Source organism: Fundulus heteroclitus, chromosome 15 (genome assembly GCF_011125445.2).
Source record: "Fundulus heteroclitus isolate FHET01 chromosome 15, MU-UCD_Fhet_4.1, whole genome shotgun sequence".
In the NCBI taxonomy this organism is placed as follows: domain Eukaryota; kingdom Metazoa; phylum Chordata; class Actinopteri; order Cyprinodontiformes; family Fundulidae; genus Fundulus; species Fundulus heteroclitus.
In genome coordinates this window covers 21001671-21018257 of record NC_046375.1, presented here as the reverse complement: position 1 = coordinate 21018257, position 16587 = coordinate 21001671, and the positions used below count along the sequence as shown (strand labels likewise).

General features: G+C 43.8%; 1 long non-coding RNA gene across 1 annotated transcript in view; it reads left to right on the top strand.

Moving 5' to 3' along the window:
- The window catches only part of LOC118566110, a 47129-nt gene extending 34079 nt beyond the window's left edge, over positions 1–13050 (top strand). Inside the window, exon 3 of the long non-coding RNA XR_004932806.1 lies at positions 12852–13050. This is a non-coding gene — a long non-coding RNA (uncharacterized LOC118566110). The remainder of the gene's footprint in view (positions 1–12851) is intronic.
- The last annotated feature ends 3537 nt before the right edge of the window (positions 13051–16587 follow it).

The window sequence follows — 16587 nt, the reverse complement described above, 5'->3', positions numbered from 1 at the left end:
ACTGGCAGGGTGTCAGAAGACTTGACAAAACCTGGAGACTTCTGACAGCGTCACACCTCTGGATAATTGGTTCCCAGCACTTCCTGCTGTAACTTCCTTCTTTTTTTTTTTTTTTTTTTTTTTTCCATCCAGAGGTCCCAATAAAACTTTCTTCACAGTGTTGCACCTCGAGCAACACCACACATTCTTTTGCATGTTTATGCATCGCACACGGCTATTTAAGCCATAACGTAAACTGCATAGGAAAGTGTTTTTTTTTTTTGTTTTTTTTTTGTCATCAGATTTGAATCAGGATCAAGTTCAGTAACCTGAGAACTTTCCCGACGGAAGGAAGAGTTTGGAGCATATTGAAGAAAAAAAATTGTATTTATTATATTGACCTCACAAGTCCAGACCCTTGAAATAAAAACATGAATATTTTTGCTCTTCATGAGGAGCACAAACAGCGTGAACTTTGCAACCTGGTCCTGGTCCACGTATTCCCCCCCGGCCCCCTTTCGCATCTTCTCCTCTGATGAACATTTGGAGTCTTCCGCCTGAGAGGGAGCCGGTTGCATCATTTCTCTTCAGAAAACCGCACACTGGGCGGTACAAGGCTTTTACATTAACAGTAAATTTATCATGCATGAGCGTGGTCCTCTCCTGCGAATTGATAAGTAGATGTGAACGGGAAAAATGCGATATATTGGCTTGAAAGTAAAAAACGGGGGTGGCAGGGGTGAAATTATGCACCATGCAAGAAAACGGACACCAGTGCAACGTCTAAATTCACGGGCATCTGATTTTATCGGCGAAGACGAAATCTACGAAAACAAAAACAACCTCATTAAAGGTTAAGCTTATTGAATCAGTTACCCCTACCATTAATATTAGGGCTTTTATTTTTATTTGGGTTATTAATAGTAGCTCGGTTGCTGCTGCTGTTGTTGCTTAGGTGCCTTTGTTTTGCTATTATTATCCCTCTGCCTCTCCTTGTAGATGAAATGCAGCAGTTTCTCTCATTATTTAGATGTGCATTCCTGTGGAATCAATTCTCATAGACACATATAAATTATTGTTTAACGAGAAGCTGTATCCTATAAATTATTCAAAGCACCTGGGATTACAATACGAGATCAAATGATAGGAAAGAAAGAGCACTCTGCTGGAGGCAGCCCGCACACGAGCCATCACGTCCCCAGTTTGATGTTCCACACAATCTGCTTATGCAGGAATAATTGGGGAGTAACAGACACCATGTGTACACGACACGCCGGCACGGCTTTCGGCGCGCCATATTTGGAGAGAGGTAATTGGGCCGCCGGACATGGTCAGCAATGTCACCCCGTTTCCTCCGGAAGCTCGCCTGTCCTCTGCGGTGGCGGAGAGTCGGCGAGCGAGCGCCTGCATAACAAGAAGAAAAGGATCAGCTTGTTTATTCTCTCCTGCAGGAATCCTTGCAAAACTTACAAAGCATGAAAAAGGAATGAAAGTTGAGGAGGAGCTACTTGTTTACAACTATCACACTGACATACGGAGGAGCAAACTGTAATAATTTTTTCATAGCCACTTTTGCTGTCTGGATGAATTTAAAGCGCGGGTTTCGGTAGGTAAGAATACGGAAACAGTGGAATTTATAGGCGCGTTATGGCGCCCTGATGTGTTGTAAAAAGGACACTCCGGAAGATAAGGAGAAAGCAATTGTGTGGCATGTGACTGATGGGGAAAGGGGATTCAAATTGAGTCCTCAGTCATAAAATAAATAACTTGGATGTCACCGAAGTGGGGAGCAGATAGAGGGAGAAAACAGAGAGGCGACAATGATCTTCTCTCACGGAAACCCGGGGGCGCCGTACGGGCCGGCAGACGGAGGGCATTGTGGGACTGTTAGAAACAGGAGGGATGCAGGTGCAACTGTGGTTTTGCTGAGTGTGTATGCCTGCACTGGGACGAGAGGGGGGCACGTAATTGCCCCAGCAGATGGGTGAAGAGTGAAGAAACAGGCACGTGGAGGAGGTGGGGAGAACGCTTGCACTGGTGCAAGAACAGCCGTGCGATGTGCATCTTTTTAGCTTTTTGCAGAAAACTCAAGAACATAGGGGTAAGATTTAAAAAAAAAAAAAAAGTCAAAGGAAACCATTGTAACTTTTAACAAAGAACAAAGGAGATGTCAGTGAAGAAGTGACTATAGCACGCCCAGAGTAGCCATGGGGACTGGTGTCAATGTAAACTCCCGGTTGAAAAAAAGTGACCTCCATACTGTTCAAACAGTTTAGTCCTTTTAATGAGATGCCAGAGAAAGCCTCAGAGTTACTTGGTGACACTGCCAGTCAGCTGGCTGAACAAAAACGCTGCTAAACTTTCTCTTGCTTACAAGAATGATAAAATCAGCTGTTTGGAAATATTTCAAAATGTGAAAACTGTAGTTAGCAGGCTGATTGTAGCCTATATCGGAGCAGACGGCCTGACTAATAAGCAAAAAAGTGTTATATTTAGCATCAAGAGTAACTTCAAAATTGCTAGCAACTGTAGCAGGTGTTCCTTAGTTCCCTTCAACTCTGTGTATCAAAATCAAAGTTCAACAATTAACATCAAGGAGAGGATCATCATATCTGTAGTAATCAATAGTTTTGTGTTATTTTTGCAGCAATAGGAAAGATTGTTGCTTTTCTGTTATCAATTAGATCATGACACATCTTTGTCATAGTTTTTTATGTTAATATCATTAAACCATTGTGCTTTTTACTCAAGGTTATCGCATCACAGACCAGAATGAGCATAACCGATAAAAGATTTGTACCTTCTTTTTCTGCAAAGTGCATGAAGTTAAACAGTTTTGGTAATACCCTCATCGGGGCCGCATTCTTTTCTCATTTGAAATCAGGAACTCACCTTTCAAAAAGTGGGGGGGGGGGGGGGGACGAAAGATGAAAAATCCAAAAAGACAGGAAGCTGAAAACTCATGGAGGTAGAGGGATCAGGATGAAGGAAGGACGGGCCGTTGGGAAGAAGAGAGCAAGAGAAACAAAGATAGAGAAGAAACTGAGGGAGCAAGAAAGAGTGGGAGGGAAGCAAGAAGAGGGAAATCTTAGCAAGGGAGACGAAGACCAAAAGATCATAAGAGATGGATGTGCATTTGCACTTGAGAGATAGTGAAAGAGGGGGAGAGGTAGCAGGAGACCGTAGGGGACTGTCCCCATTCCTGCACCCCACGCTGAGAGCTCTCCTCCTCGACCGTGCCACTTCCGATCAGCCGTACAGACGAGCGTCAGCCCCCATGACGGAGCCGCCGAGACCGGCTGTGCCAGCTAAAGGCTGAATCCCCTCTGAATACGCTGACGAGAGAGTGAGAAGTTTGGACTCTCTGTAGGCGTGTTCCTCCTTCTCTTATTCGTTTCAATTACAAGGGGCTTGTATTCCTGCAGGGCACGGCCGTGTCGTGTGATCCGCCGTAACGCAGCGACGAGCGACACGGAGGAGACACTCTGATGAACCATTATCTGCATATTATATGGGGCTCTTGACATTAGCGGTTGGAGCGTGTGGAGAAAGGAGCAGGAAGTCTCTGATGAAAGAAGACAGAAGCTTGAGCGATGATGTAAACACACAAACAGCAGATTTAAGCGAAGAGTGCTAAACGCGTATCGAGAAGTTCAAAGGGATCGCGCTGAGGCCTAACTCTGGAACCGAAGATGTGTTTGCGAATTAAGCGACAGTAGAGTATAAAATTTTGGAAATGTTACAATTTTTATCTTATATGAATTGAAAAAAAAAAGAGCAAAGACTCACGGCCATCAAATAATTGCAAGGTTTCACTTCTTTTATTTAAGGGGAAATAAAACAGGAAGATTTTTATGTCTTTCTGGATCATATATTAGAACGGTTCATCTCTGCCTCAGACGTGCATTGGAGAATAAATAAACATTAAATGGTTTCTTTATTTGAAGTCATTCGTTTGCTGTATTCTTTGGTTTATTGTCGTAGTAATCTGAGTGGCGCCCACTTTTCAGTCAGGGCTCTCTGTGCGGATAGAGAATGTGTTTTATTTGTATTTATGCATATGAATAGCATATGCTGAATGCCAATGATTAGATGGCTTAAGTTCCCCTTCAGAGTTCATATCCTCCATAAAACTGTCCAATTATCTGTTCATGAGCCGAGGGCAGGATGTGTCTGAAATCATGCCCAACACTGCCACCTAGCCCCAGAGAGCAGAGGGGAGGCACTTCCTTTAATCCTCCAACTGTTTCTGTGTCATTTATTTTTTTTGTTTTTAATAAAATGTCAAGAACCTGATTTGAAGTCAGCCCTGATTTCCGTTTTGTTGCTCTGTTTTGTTTTTGATTGAAAGTTTTGTCAAGTCGTCATGTCTTACAGCTGCCAGTCGTTGTCGAAAAAAAAAAACATTTTCCATGCAATTTAGTCGCAACATTGGATTTTTTTTTTTAGGATCACAGTGATACTAATAGTTTCCTTTCTGTATAAAAAAAAAAAAACAGGAAACCACAACAGTCTATTGTGAAAATTCTATTCAGATTCCAACACAGCATATAATATTCATACCTTGTCAGTGGTGCAATATAATACCTCACTGTGAGCGAGTGAGTAATTTTTCGCTGTGTGAGTCTGAGTCTGAGCAGGGGAGTTATTCTCCGCCTGATAACTGCCAAAATAACAGCAGATAATTAGGCCCTTTAGAGCGCTGGGTGTCTCTTAACAAAGGCACCTGCGTTTCCTGTGGTGTTTGCCGTGCACCCCGAGTGATTGTCATTTTTAATCTAGTGCACCCGCTGAGACTTCTTCGGGAGCAGCCGAGTCTGCGGGGGGGCCCGAGCGTACCTGCATGGGAAGCGTGTGGGCGTTAGTGTGCTTGTGCACGCCGCACGCTTTGTGTGAGAGTCTCCGGTTAGCCAAGCGTGTGTCGCTGGATGCACGTTAAAGGTGACATGTTACAGACATCCGTACGCGTGTGTTTGAATGTGTGTACGTTTTGGTGTAGTTCGCTTTTTTGAGAGCTCGGTTATTTGGCACGAGCTAAAATAGTCCCGCTTAAAACTGACACTGTTAGAGGTTAAAGGTGTTTCAGTAAGGCTTGTAAGGAGTGAGTAGCAGATAACTGTCTTTGTCTCGTCGTTTACCAAGTCAAGGTTAAAAAAAAAACACATCATAATGCTTTCTGTGAATACTGTTGTGTCAACCTTTAAACCGTCTTCATTCACCATTTCCATCAGATGGTTGTTTAAATAAAAATCGATGGTTATTTACATGAGAAAAAGGAGGCTGGGGGCGGAGCTCCACCAGCGACCTTCCTGTGTGAAACACATACTGAGAATGCACGATTCGTAACATTTCTGCCCAGAACCACTGTCTGACAGAAATGTAAAGATGTGTAACAAATGCTAAAATTAGCGTTCACTTAAGCGGCTGTAAAACTTGAGCTTTTTGCACCTTTTTAACCTTTCCTGTCAGACATACGCTTACAAGAAATGCCTCACATGTCATGTTCTGTATATGAGTGTCCCACAGGAAGCCCACTCCACCTCCAGTTCGCATGTAAATAATGAGCTTCAGCTTCTTTGTAAATAACCACTGCAAGCATGGTGATGAACTAAACGTTTGCATAAACCACTATGACATTCTGGAGATGTTAAGTTGGCCTTAGCCTAGAACCTCTTGGACTAGCCGTTAGCTTAGTGCGCCTAATGGCTAATCTTTTATATAAAATAAAAAGGCCTTCAGATGTATTTAATACAGGAAAGATATAACCTGCTCAAAATCTTTTAAGACAGTACAAAATTACTACTGCAATATTTTGTTTTTGTTTTTTTCCACTTCTTAAGCAGAATTGTTTTACTTGTGCCGTTCTGAATTTCACACAGGAAGATCACTGATGTCACGCCGCCTCCTACATTTTTGTCACATTGGCAACCTGTCAATAGGGGGCGCTGGGGCGTTACCTCCTCACAGTGAATGTAAATTACAAAATAAAAATTAATTATCACAACTACCCTCCCACAAAATGTGTCCGACGTTTGATTTTTCAGCATTCCTTATCTATTTTGGGTGCAATTGGGGTTTTAACCAAAAAAAACATAAATTTCAATGGCGAGGATCACCAGACATATCAGTTTGTATGTATCGTCTTTAACTTTTGTCTTCCACGTAACTTCATGCTGGTCTCTAACTGGTTACTTAAAGATTCTCCTTGGTGTGCAGCTCTCACAGCCAATCAGTGCTTGTTTTGTTGCTTTTCATCCAATCAGATTAATTCATGATACCTGCCAATCAAAGACACAAAAACAACTTAGATGCACAGGCCAGAATTTACTCTAACATATGGATACAAACTGGAGTTAGACTGAAACGATCACAAATCCAAGGGAATAAGTTCATGGGGCTATTGCTAGAGGAAAAAGCGGATAAAGAAATTTGGACCAGACCGACCTAACTTACAACTCCAGCAGCAGGCAAGTGACCGGTTTATGTTCAAGTAGAATTTGCCGTTGTGTTGTAATGCCGGACCTCTAATGCGGCCCCCTTATTTTCTTTTATCACCAGTTGTCAATGCTTTGTAAATAACCATCTAATCCACACAAGAGGATGACTGGTTGGAAGCCTGTTGTGGTCTCGGATCAGCACCAGCCTTCAAAACCAGGTGATCTGGATTTATACTAAATGAAGGCACCAAGCGAGTTATCGACTGCAGCTAAGATATTAACTGCTTTAAACCTTTTGACATAGTTACACTTTTTTGAATTGGGGTTATCTCTTCAAATTTGATACCACGAGAGGATAATGGTATCAGTCAGCCTCTGAAACAGGATTCAAGTGAGTTTCTCAGCTCGGACCGGCGTCTTCAGCCGGCAGTGTTTGCAAATGTAATGCAAACGATTGATTTTTCACTTCATCTGAATGAAATAATTTGCTCTGAACGTCCTCCCTTGTTCGATTGCTCTGACAGGGAACAGAAGTCCTCCTCCTCCTCCTCCTCCTCTTCCCTCCTCATTCTTTCAACTCTTTTCTCTCCTCCCAATAAAGAAACAAACCGAGAGCCAAATAAACCCGACGCAGCTTCTCTCCAGTGCAGCCATCCACATCCTGGACCGTGCCAGGTTAGGGAAATCATTGCAATTGTTTACCCCCCACCCTTCGCCCCCCCTACCCCCTCCCCAAAACACCCGCGCACACACACAGATGCCTACTATCTTCATCTCCCTTTCCTCCTCCTTCTCCTCCACCCTACCAGCCCTCCCTCCGCCTTCTCCCCTACAAAATGAGATGCCCGTGTCTGATCGCCTGAGCCAATTTGCGGACCCATGTGGCACCCTTCCCTCCAGACCTGGGCATTGTGCCTCCCGCTCCTTGGCAAAGAGGCAAGGAATTATTTTTATCCCCCAAACACGCGGATACGCGCCGGTGATTTCAAATGCCTTCCTCGCACATTGTCGGGGATGATTTTGGCCAGGTGCCAAACCCATTATATTGATCTCTCTTTCTCTGTATTTCAATAGCCACACACAATGCAGATTTACTGCACGGCATATTAAGGAAATAAAAATCGGGTTGCTAGGTCTGACCTCACTAAGACCAATGGCATGCATGTTAGTGTTTATTACAGCCTAATTGTTCTGGATGCTACCCCATAAATTGTATTCATAATGGTGATATTCCCAATTTTGGGTTAACTCAGATTGTAACCCAACACCCACTGGTTTAATTGCTTTACCTTTAAAGCCACCTCTTCTAACCCAAACGTCTAATTACATCCGGATATATTCCCATCATGTTTCTGACTATCACAACACTTCAGCCATTTATTGTTTCCTACCTCGACTTATTACCTTGGCACCTAGATCACTTTCCGCAGAGTGTGTTGCTGGCATGTCAGCTCTGGCTTTGCTTGGAAACGACGGGACTTCCGATGTTTGCCGAGGTACACGCGGGAATATTGAAATGTTGAAATTGGCAGAGAACGGCCTGTCTGCTAATGAGCGTGTCTATGAGAAAATGATTTGGTTGTTTCCTGAGAGGGAAATCACAGAGAATGGCTAAATGGGAGCTCTCCGAAGAGACTCCGGCGAGGCTCTCTGTACGGCGATGAGACCGTGTTGGGAGGCCAGCGGATTGGATGAACAGTGTCTGTCTGCCTCGGTGCCAATGTCATTAGTGTGGAGGACTTAGAGCGGCCTCAACGTCCCTTTTGATTGCCATTAGAGCTTGAAGCCAAACAAAGAACCGAACAAAAAGCCCTGAATAGACTTGGAGTGGAGGTCATGCCAGCCACCGAGATATATCGGTGGCAAAGCTTCTGTTGTCCTTTAAACCCTCAATTTAAAGCCTTTTTGGTGCCATGGACAAATTAAAAAGAACAAACATACAGTTTCAATCTCCGCAGTTAACTGAATGATCGTTCGCAGCAATTAATATAACACAGTATGAGTGTTTTTGTGATCCCCCTGTAGCTAATCTGGTAAAGAAGGAATGTCAAGATTACACCATCGGCTTCTAAAAATAGTTGCGTCATGTAGCCAAAAATTAGCGCATTACAAAATATAAACTGATTCATAATCCTCTGTGCAAAATGTTGTTGAATAGACATAGAAAAGATAAGACTGCATCCTTTCTAAACATTGTGACATTGTGGTTTCAAAATGATTTATGTCTAAATGTGGTTGAAAGGTGTTTGTGTCTTATCAAACAGATTCAGTTTCAATGTCTTTATTTGGGCTAAATTGGGACTGGACCAATGAGGAAAAAATATAAATTTTCAACATAGCTCTTTTAGATAAATGAAGCCAAGGTAACAGCAAGAATGAGATGCCAATGGACATCCAGTGTTTGGAGAAATCAAAAATATATTCCCAATAAATTCTTATGTAGTTCCCTGATGACAGAATTTATTATTTTTGCAAACTTGGAGTAATAACCTTTGGGCCTATTCAAGGTTATCAGGTTAAGTCCCTCGTTGACAATGCTTCAAAATACATCACAATTTAAATTAAGTGCTTTTACAAGCTCCTGGTCCTTTCCCCAGGCTAAGTAAGGTCAGCAAGGGAGTCTTGATGTAATGAAAGTACTGGTTTTAGTTCAATTGTTTTCTAAATTTGTTATGAATATTTACTGCTGCTATAAATGAAATTCCAAAAACCTGTTATCCATTAGGGGTATTCACTGTGGAGATGTAGAAAGATATATAACAGTCATGTTACCTGTTAGGGCAGCACGGTGATATTAGCTTTGATAACTTTTTTTTTGCATTGCAGCAGGAATGTCTTGGGGTTGGATCACAGCCTGGGTCATTTCTGCATTGAGTTTGCATGTTCTCCCTGTGCTTGTGTGAGCCCTCCAGGTACTCTCACTTCTTTTCACAGGGTGGTGATAAGCAAGAATAAACGATGGGTGGCTGGATGGATGGATGGTATATCTTTAGGGGTGCCCTGGTCATTTGATGGTTAGCACTGCTTGTCTCAAAATGAGAAGAGTTAGGGTTACAGGTCCCCTTACAGGACGTTCTTCCAGATACTGCAATTGTTTCCCTATATCCAAATTTGACATGTTAGGTTAGTTAGATTTTCTATTTTGCCCTGTCGTGTGTCTCTTTGTTGCCCTGTCCTAAATTGGTGACCTGACCACGGTGTCGCCAACTAGAGGTTGAAGTTATAGGTGGTATTTCTTTAGGGTTGCCCTGGTGGATCGGTGGTAAGCATTGTTAACTAGCAGTGAGAAGGTACTGGGTGAAGTTAGCATATTTTCTCAGTGCATGGCACAGTTTTCTCCTGAAGGTGCATGGGTGTATATCTTATCTATCTCATTCCAGTGTTTACCCCACACTCCCCTGGAAATAGCAACCACTACCACCACCTACAGTAAATGGAAAATAGTTTTCTATCCAAGACAAAAGGGAAACAGTAAGCATTGCTGCAATGGTATCTGTATGCTCAGCCAGCATTGGATGTGAACTGCACTCAGCATCCTTCTTGAAAAGTATCTCCTGCAGCACTACTTCAAACCACCCTCTGAAAGTCAGCAATTCTCCAGGGTGGATTACTGACGTTGTCAGTAGGCCTTTGAATAAAGTTGCATTTAATCCCAGGTCAAGTTGTTGAATAGAGGTAGGTCACATCTTTGGGTCTACTGAGCATCTCGGGCTATGGTAAATACAAAAGGTTTTTGCAAACAGAAAAAAAGGTGCACACGATATCCAACCCCACATGAGGTCAGTCAGGGCACGGAGACTACTATGCCCCTGAAATATTTTTAAATTACTTTTGGAGGGCTCATTGTGTGTTGGCGGTTCAATTCAAAGAGAGATCTTCACCTCTTTGCAGCTGTGTTCTAACTATAATACATTTTCAATCCCAAATAGAGAAGCTCTTAATGAGGGCTCTCAGTGACCTCTGAGCATCTTAGATGAGAGTAACTCATCAGTGTTTGGCCTTGAGTTTTCACTTGCTTGTTTAGATCAGCTTCCTTTGTTAATTGAGTTCAAAATGTCTTTGCAGCTGTGGACAATTAGTTAATTTCTTGCTTATATTTAGGTCTCTCTTAGGTGATGACCAGGTCCAAAAGCCTTTCAGAGTATAACCACATGCTGCTGCAAGATGAGTCTTTTTCTTTCTGCACAGATTCTCCCCAAGCATTCCCGTGTTGATTGTATGTATGTTCATTATAGGAATACAGTGAATCTTAGCTTTTCTTATTTAATTATAAGATTGCAGTGGAAGTTTCTTAGCTTTAATGGGAGGGATCAGGGATAAAGTTGCGGAGAATTTTAAAGAATTAGTTTATGAAACAATTTTCTAATCTTTAATTAGAAGAGCTGCAGTGAGCTGCCCCTAGTGGAGGAGTTCATGTATCTTGGGGTCTTGTTCACGAATGAGGGGAAGATGGAGCGGGAGATGGACAGGCGGATTGGTGCGGCGTCTGCTGTGAAGCGGGCGCTGTACCGGTCCGTTGTGGTGAAGAGAGAGCTGAGCCAAAAGGCGAAGCTCTCGATTTACCGGTCGATGTACGTTCCTTCCCTCATCTATGGTCACGAGCTTTGGGTCGTGACGGAAAGAACGAGATCCCGGATACAAGCGGCAGAAATGAGTTTTCTCCGTAGTGTGTCTGGGCTCTCCCTTAGAGATAGGGTGAGAAGCTCAGTCATCCGGGAGGACTCAGAGTAGAGCCGCTGCTCCTCCACATAGAGAGGAGCCAGTTAAGGTGGCTCGGGCATCTGGTCAGGATGCCTCCTGGACGCCTCCCTGGTGAGGTGTTCCGGGCACGTCCCACCGGGAGGAGACCCAGAGGGAGACCCAGGACACGCTGGAGGGACTATGTCTCCCAGCTGGCCTGGGAACGCCTTGGGATTCCCCCGGAGGAGCTGGCCAAAGTGGCTGGGGAGAGGGACGTCTGGGCCTCCCTACTGAAGCTGCTACCCCCGCGACCCGACCCCGGATAAGCGGAAGAAAACAGACAGACGGACGGAGCTGCAGTGAGATGGTTTAGATCAAAGCATGTTCAAATGTCAGAATGGCCTAGTTAAAGTCCAATTTCTAAATACAACTGAGAAGTGTTGCATTGATTATCATGGACATTATGTATCTAATTTGACAGCGCAGAGTTGTTTTATAAAGAAAATGGGCAAGGATTTCAGCCCGTTTACACTACACTTTTTTAACCGAGCCGAGACCAGTCCGAGCTCGGTAACCGAAATAACTCTTGTGTGTAAACGGTCAGCAGACTGAACCGGACCGCGCTAACTGCAGACCAGTTCCTGAGTAGGTCTCAGCCTGGTTTTTTTCGGTTATCTGATAATGAAGAGCGCATGAGCAGACCACGTCATCCCCTTACAGTCAGCTGACTGTCCGCGGGTTTTCCGGCATGTCTGGCTGCACGTCCCGATTCACACTCCATTCAGACAAATTTCAGACATTCATAATAATACTAGCTTCCTTACCATGCCACACGATTTCCAGAGATGATTCTGCTTAGCAGTGTGATGAACCTAAGTGTCTGTTGTTGTTTCCTGCGTCTGTAAATCCTTATTAGACGTTCGTTTGTCTTATCCACGTCCCAAAAGCCGACTCTGTCTAATCATAACATCCTGAATGTTACGGGCGCCGCCATTTTGATTTGCTTTGTCCCGCCTTCAATCCCAGAGAGTGGTAGTACCGCAGATCGTCACTAGGAGGCGAGAAGCAACCAAGGAACCGGGATAGCGTGGTGTGTAAACAGTCGTCAGAACCAAGCTCGGCTTGGTTAACTGATCCAAGCTCTGACTGGTCTCGGCTCGGCTCGGTTAAAAATGTGTAGTGTAAACGGGCCTAATGGTGGTAAAGACATACTGTACCATCCATTTCTGAGACCTGCTTATCCGTGTGGGGTGGCCCGGGGATGGTACCTATCTCCAGAAGTCACTGGGCAAGAGGCGGGGTACAGCCTGGACAGGTTGCCAGTCCATTACAGGACAACATAGAGACACACAGGACAAAACAAGCATGCACACTCACCCCTTAAGGATGATTTAGACAGCTGAACATGAAAATGTATGAAAATAATTTTCATATATTTTCATATTCACATTTTTATATTGGGTTTTATTTGCAAGAAAAATGTATTTAAAAATGTTTTTTTTTCTCCCTTCTACTTCATAACTATCCATCACCTTATGTCGTTCTATCACATAAAATCCCAATACAATACATGGAAGTTTGGGACTGTGATATTACAAAATGTAAACGAGTTCAGGGGGTACAAGTACTTCTAGAAGGCATTGCAACATTTAATGATAATGAAATATCCAAAGCTTATCAAGCAATGTCCCTATCCAGTCATTTTTGTTTAACATTTGTGCTTGTGTGTGATTCTCCGCATCTATTACTTGGCAGGATCTGCTCGCCGATCTCGCAAGACTCCTTTGGCTGCTGTCCCATCAGAACTTGTCTCTTGAATGAGGGATGGCTCGATGGTGCTCAGATGAGAGAGTACCGCCGGAGGAGCGGCATGTGACTAATCAGGACTGGGCTCAGCTCCCTGCCTCCCAAACCATATTCTGCTGATTCAAAAGGCCACCGAGACTACATGGTAATGGAAACGCATGATGGGAATCGCAGAAAGTCAAGAAATAGTGTGGCTCATATTGCTTTGGTTGATGTCCAAGACAATATGGGGTAATAAATCAGCGGAGCTGTTGAAAGTTATTATGGGGTTCATTATATGATGTACATAAACAACCGAGTGACCCACCCTCATGTCAAAATCCAGCAGCAAACCAAGTTATGATCAAACACGTGGGTTAACCATATCTAAGCAGATGTCTCCGCTGCTTTTTTGCCTTCCGCCATATGCTACCCATCTCCTCGTCTCTGTCTTCTTCTTCACTCCCTTTTTTTTTTTTTTTATCTCATCCTGTTCTGTCTCTGGTCATTCTCGGGCTTGCTCCATGCCTCCACACATAAAACGGAGGGCAGCGGCGAGCTTCCAATTCAGAACTCATTTGTGGCGCTGCCGGCCCCCTACCTGCTCAGCAGTTGCAGAGGGGACCCAGGGGAGCCCTATCACAGCTCTATATGCAAATGCCCTTGCACCTGGGCAATAGCGTGGGCATGCTGGGATCGGGTGCTTTATTTATGCAAATCTCAGGAAGACAGTCAGAGCACAACACAGAGCTTGGCCACAGACACTGGTGGCCGTATCTCCCCCAGCAGCTCAAAAAAAAAACTAGTTGGAAAAACATGGAATACATGAAAGATGCGAAAGGTGAGGCAAGACGGAAAGTGGATTAATATAGAGCCTATGGTAAATGAAATGTACCGGCTTCTGATGAATATACATTATATCTATTCCATTTCCCCCACATTTCAAAGCGTATGAGAAGCATTTATCCCATGTTTCATAAAGCCAGGTGTGAAGTGATGAAAATGGTTCTTAAACTCTCAAATTTGTCTTAAACTATTTTTTCTCAACCCAAATAGCCTCCTGTGAGACAGAGCACACCCTAAGCAAGCTCAAACACGTATACCCCCCCCCCCACACACACACACACACACACACACACAAACACGACAGAGGTGTTTGTTTACCGTCACAACACCGCTGACAAAAAGCAATAACGCTGAATATGTTAAAGCGCTGCACACCGAAAGCAGAACAAAACCAATCTTTGTGTCTCAGCTGGCCCTGCCTCCCCGACTGGGCCGCGCCACAGTGTGAGACATCACACAGGAAAACGCAGCCTCTCCGCATCCAACGGGCCACATCAATGTGCAAATGTATGCAGGAAAAGCCAAAATTACAGAGCCAAATTAGGTAGCTGCTCTCAAATTGTTGGGATAATGAATAATTACTCTGGGTTTTTCTGGAACTTTCCTCAATTTACCGTGAAACAATAGCTTCTGTGGATTAACTGGAGACAATCCCAGTTTCGGAGCGAAGTTTCAAAGGCTCGTGCTCGGAGCGGCTGTATCAGTGGACATGAAACAGCACAGGGCAGAGAGGATTTTTTTTCTCAAACTTATAGGATGATCTATCATCTCTATGTAATACCTGGCAGAGGAAAGGTAAACCTTGTGAATTATATCCAGCACACTGTCAGAAAAGTTGTGCATATGCTGTTTAGCAGAGGTGTAGTCAAGTTTAGTATTTAGCGAAACAACATGCAGCATACGTCTGTTGGCCTAATTCATAGTATTAGTTGTGTTTTGTTGTGACCAGCTACTGCCCTGGTAATGGTTAATAATGTTTTTTTCTTGGGGGCCAATAGTGGTCAGTCAGTACCACAGCAGAAACAATGTGCTTGCTTTCCACTTGTATCAAGCTAAGACTACTTTGATCACCCTTCAAGTCAGTATAACGAGTCGGAAAGGTAGAAAATCGAAGTTATCAGGACAGTTTGGTGATCTATATTTTGCCCTCTCAGTTTTATTATGGTCCTGAAAGTGGCGATGTGCCACATAGTTCCAGTTGGTTGAATTGCATCTTGAACAAAAACTCTGACCTTAGGCTGCCAGCGGGAGGGAAGCTTTCAAAGTTGCATATGAATGATGTGCAGGTGCACGTGTATAAAATCTGGATGGGTAGATAATGCCGTCGGGTGAGAAGGGGAGATCCAGGTTAAATTAACTACAAGTCTTAATGTTGCACTGATTAAGGTATTAGCGCGTTCCATTTGTCCTCAACGGTGGAAATTTTTGAACTCCGGGTTGGAAAATGTAACTGGAACGGCCCTTCAAGTCAGTATTATGAGTTGGAAAGTCGGTGCAACAGAATGGCACATTGATCAAAACCTCATACTTTGACTGTTTGTAGCAGCTCTCTATTATTTATGTAACATTTAGTCAGTCATACAGGTGCTACCTTTTAGTGTTCATCAGACGGGATGTTTCAGCTCTGTTCATCTGCACAAAATATATACCTATAACATCATTATTGCCATCGTTATTGGTTTTTCTTACTGTCTGACAAGAGGGAAACTGGAACCCGAAAAGGGCGGAGATGACGTAATCTGCGACTCGTTAGTTCCGACCCCCGAGGCAAAAGGAACGCAGCATAATTACCATAATATTGATTTGGCATGTTACTGTCATGTTCTAACAGCAAGGTTGACTGATTCCATCATTGCCAGACAAACCGTTGCTACAGATTAAACTAGCCATCACTGACAGCCTGGGTTGATGTGGAGAAGCAGCTCTAACATCATCACGTTTTCAACATTATACCATTGTTTCTCCATCTTCTATCCCAAGTGACATAAAACCGTCCAACCCCCCCAAAAAAAAAAAATTGTTAAAACAAACAACAACAGACAAGAAAATGCTAAGTTATATTATTTTTTTTATGGCTGCCGCTCTTTCCTCTACCTGGGTTTAAGAGGCCTGTCTTATGTAACAAATCCACAATCTACTCTCTGTATTTTCTTCTTCTGAATGGAACCTCGCATAAACTCTCACCTAATTTGCCCCCATATTGATCAGTGCAACTACCTGAGATTAAGAAAAAGCTATAATCAAACATGTTGAAATTAAGGCTGGAGGGCAGGGTGTCATGATTTGTCTTGGATGAACCCGGACACAGCTCACACACACACAGAGCTAGTTTCCAAAGTTTATTGCAGAGCAGGTAGTGGATGGTGAAGCCAGAGTCAGTTACCAGACGGAGGTTGCAGGGGTGCAGGATACTGGCAGACGAGAACAGACCGGAGCAGACAGGAACAGAACCAGGAGACGAGCAGGGACGAGACAGGCATGGTGTTCTGGAGACTGCAAACGAACCGGTAACGAGGACAAACTGAAGGTGAGTCTTATAGTGGTGAGAGCAGGTGGAGCGAGTCCGTGGCTGATTGCAGTCCAGACAGGTGTTTCCAATCAGGCTGCACTGAGGAAAGGAGCCAGGAAGTGTTCTGAATGCAGCCTTCAGGCTGCATCATGACACAGGGGAGTGTTGTACTGATTTTGTCTTCAGGTGGGCGTTTCCCGGTGGCTTAGATTTCCATAGCTGTTGAAACAATAACTTCTAGTTGCGTGTTCCACAGATGTTTTGCGATTTTGGATGGGTGGCAATAGGAAGCCAGTACAAAGTCCTGGTCGCTGTTTGTAACAAGCCATGCAGAAGAAGTTATTTTGGTTA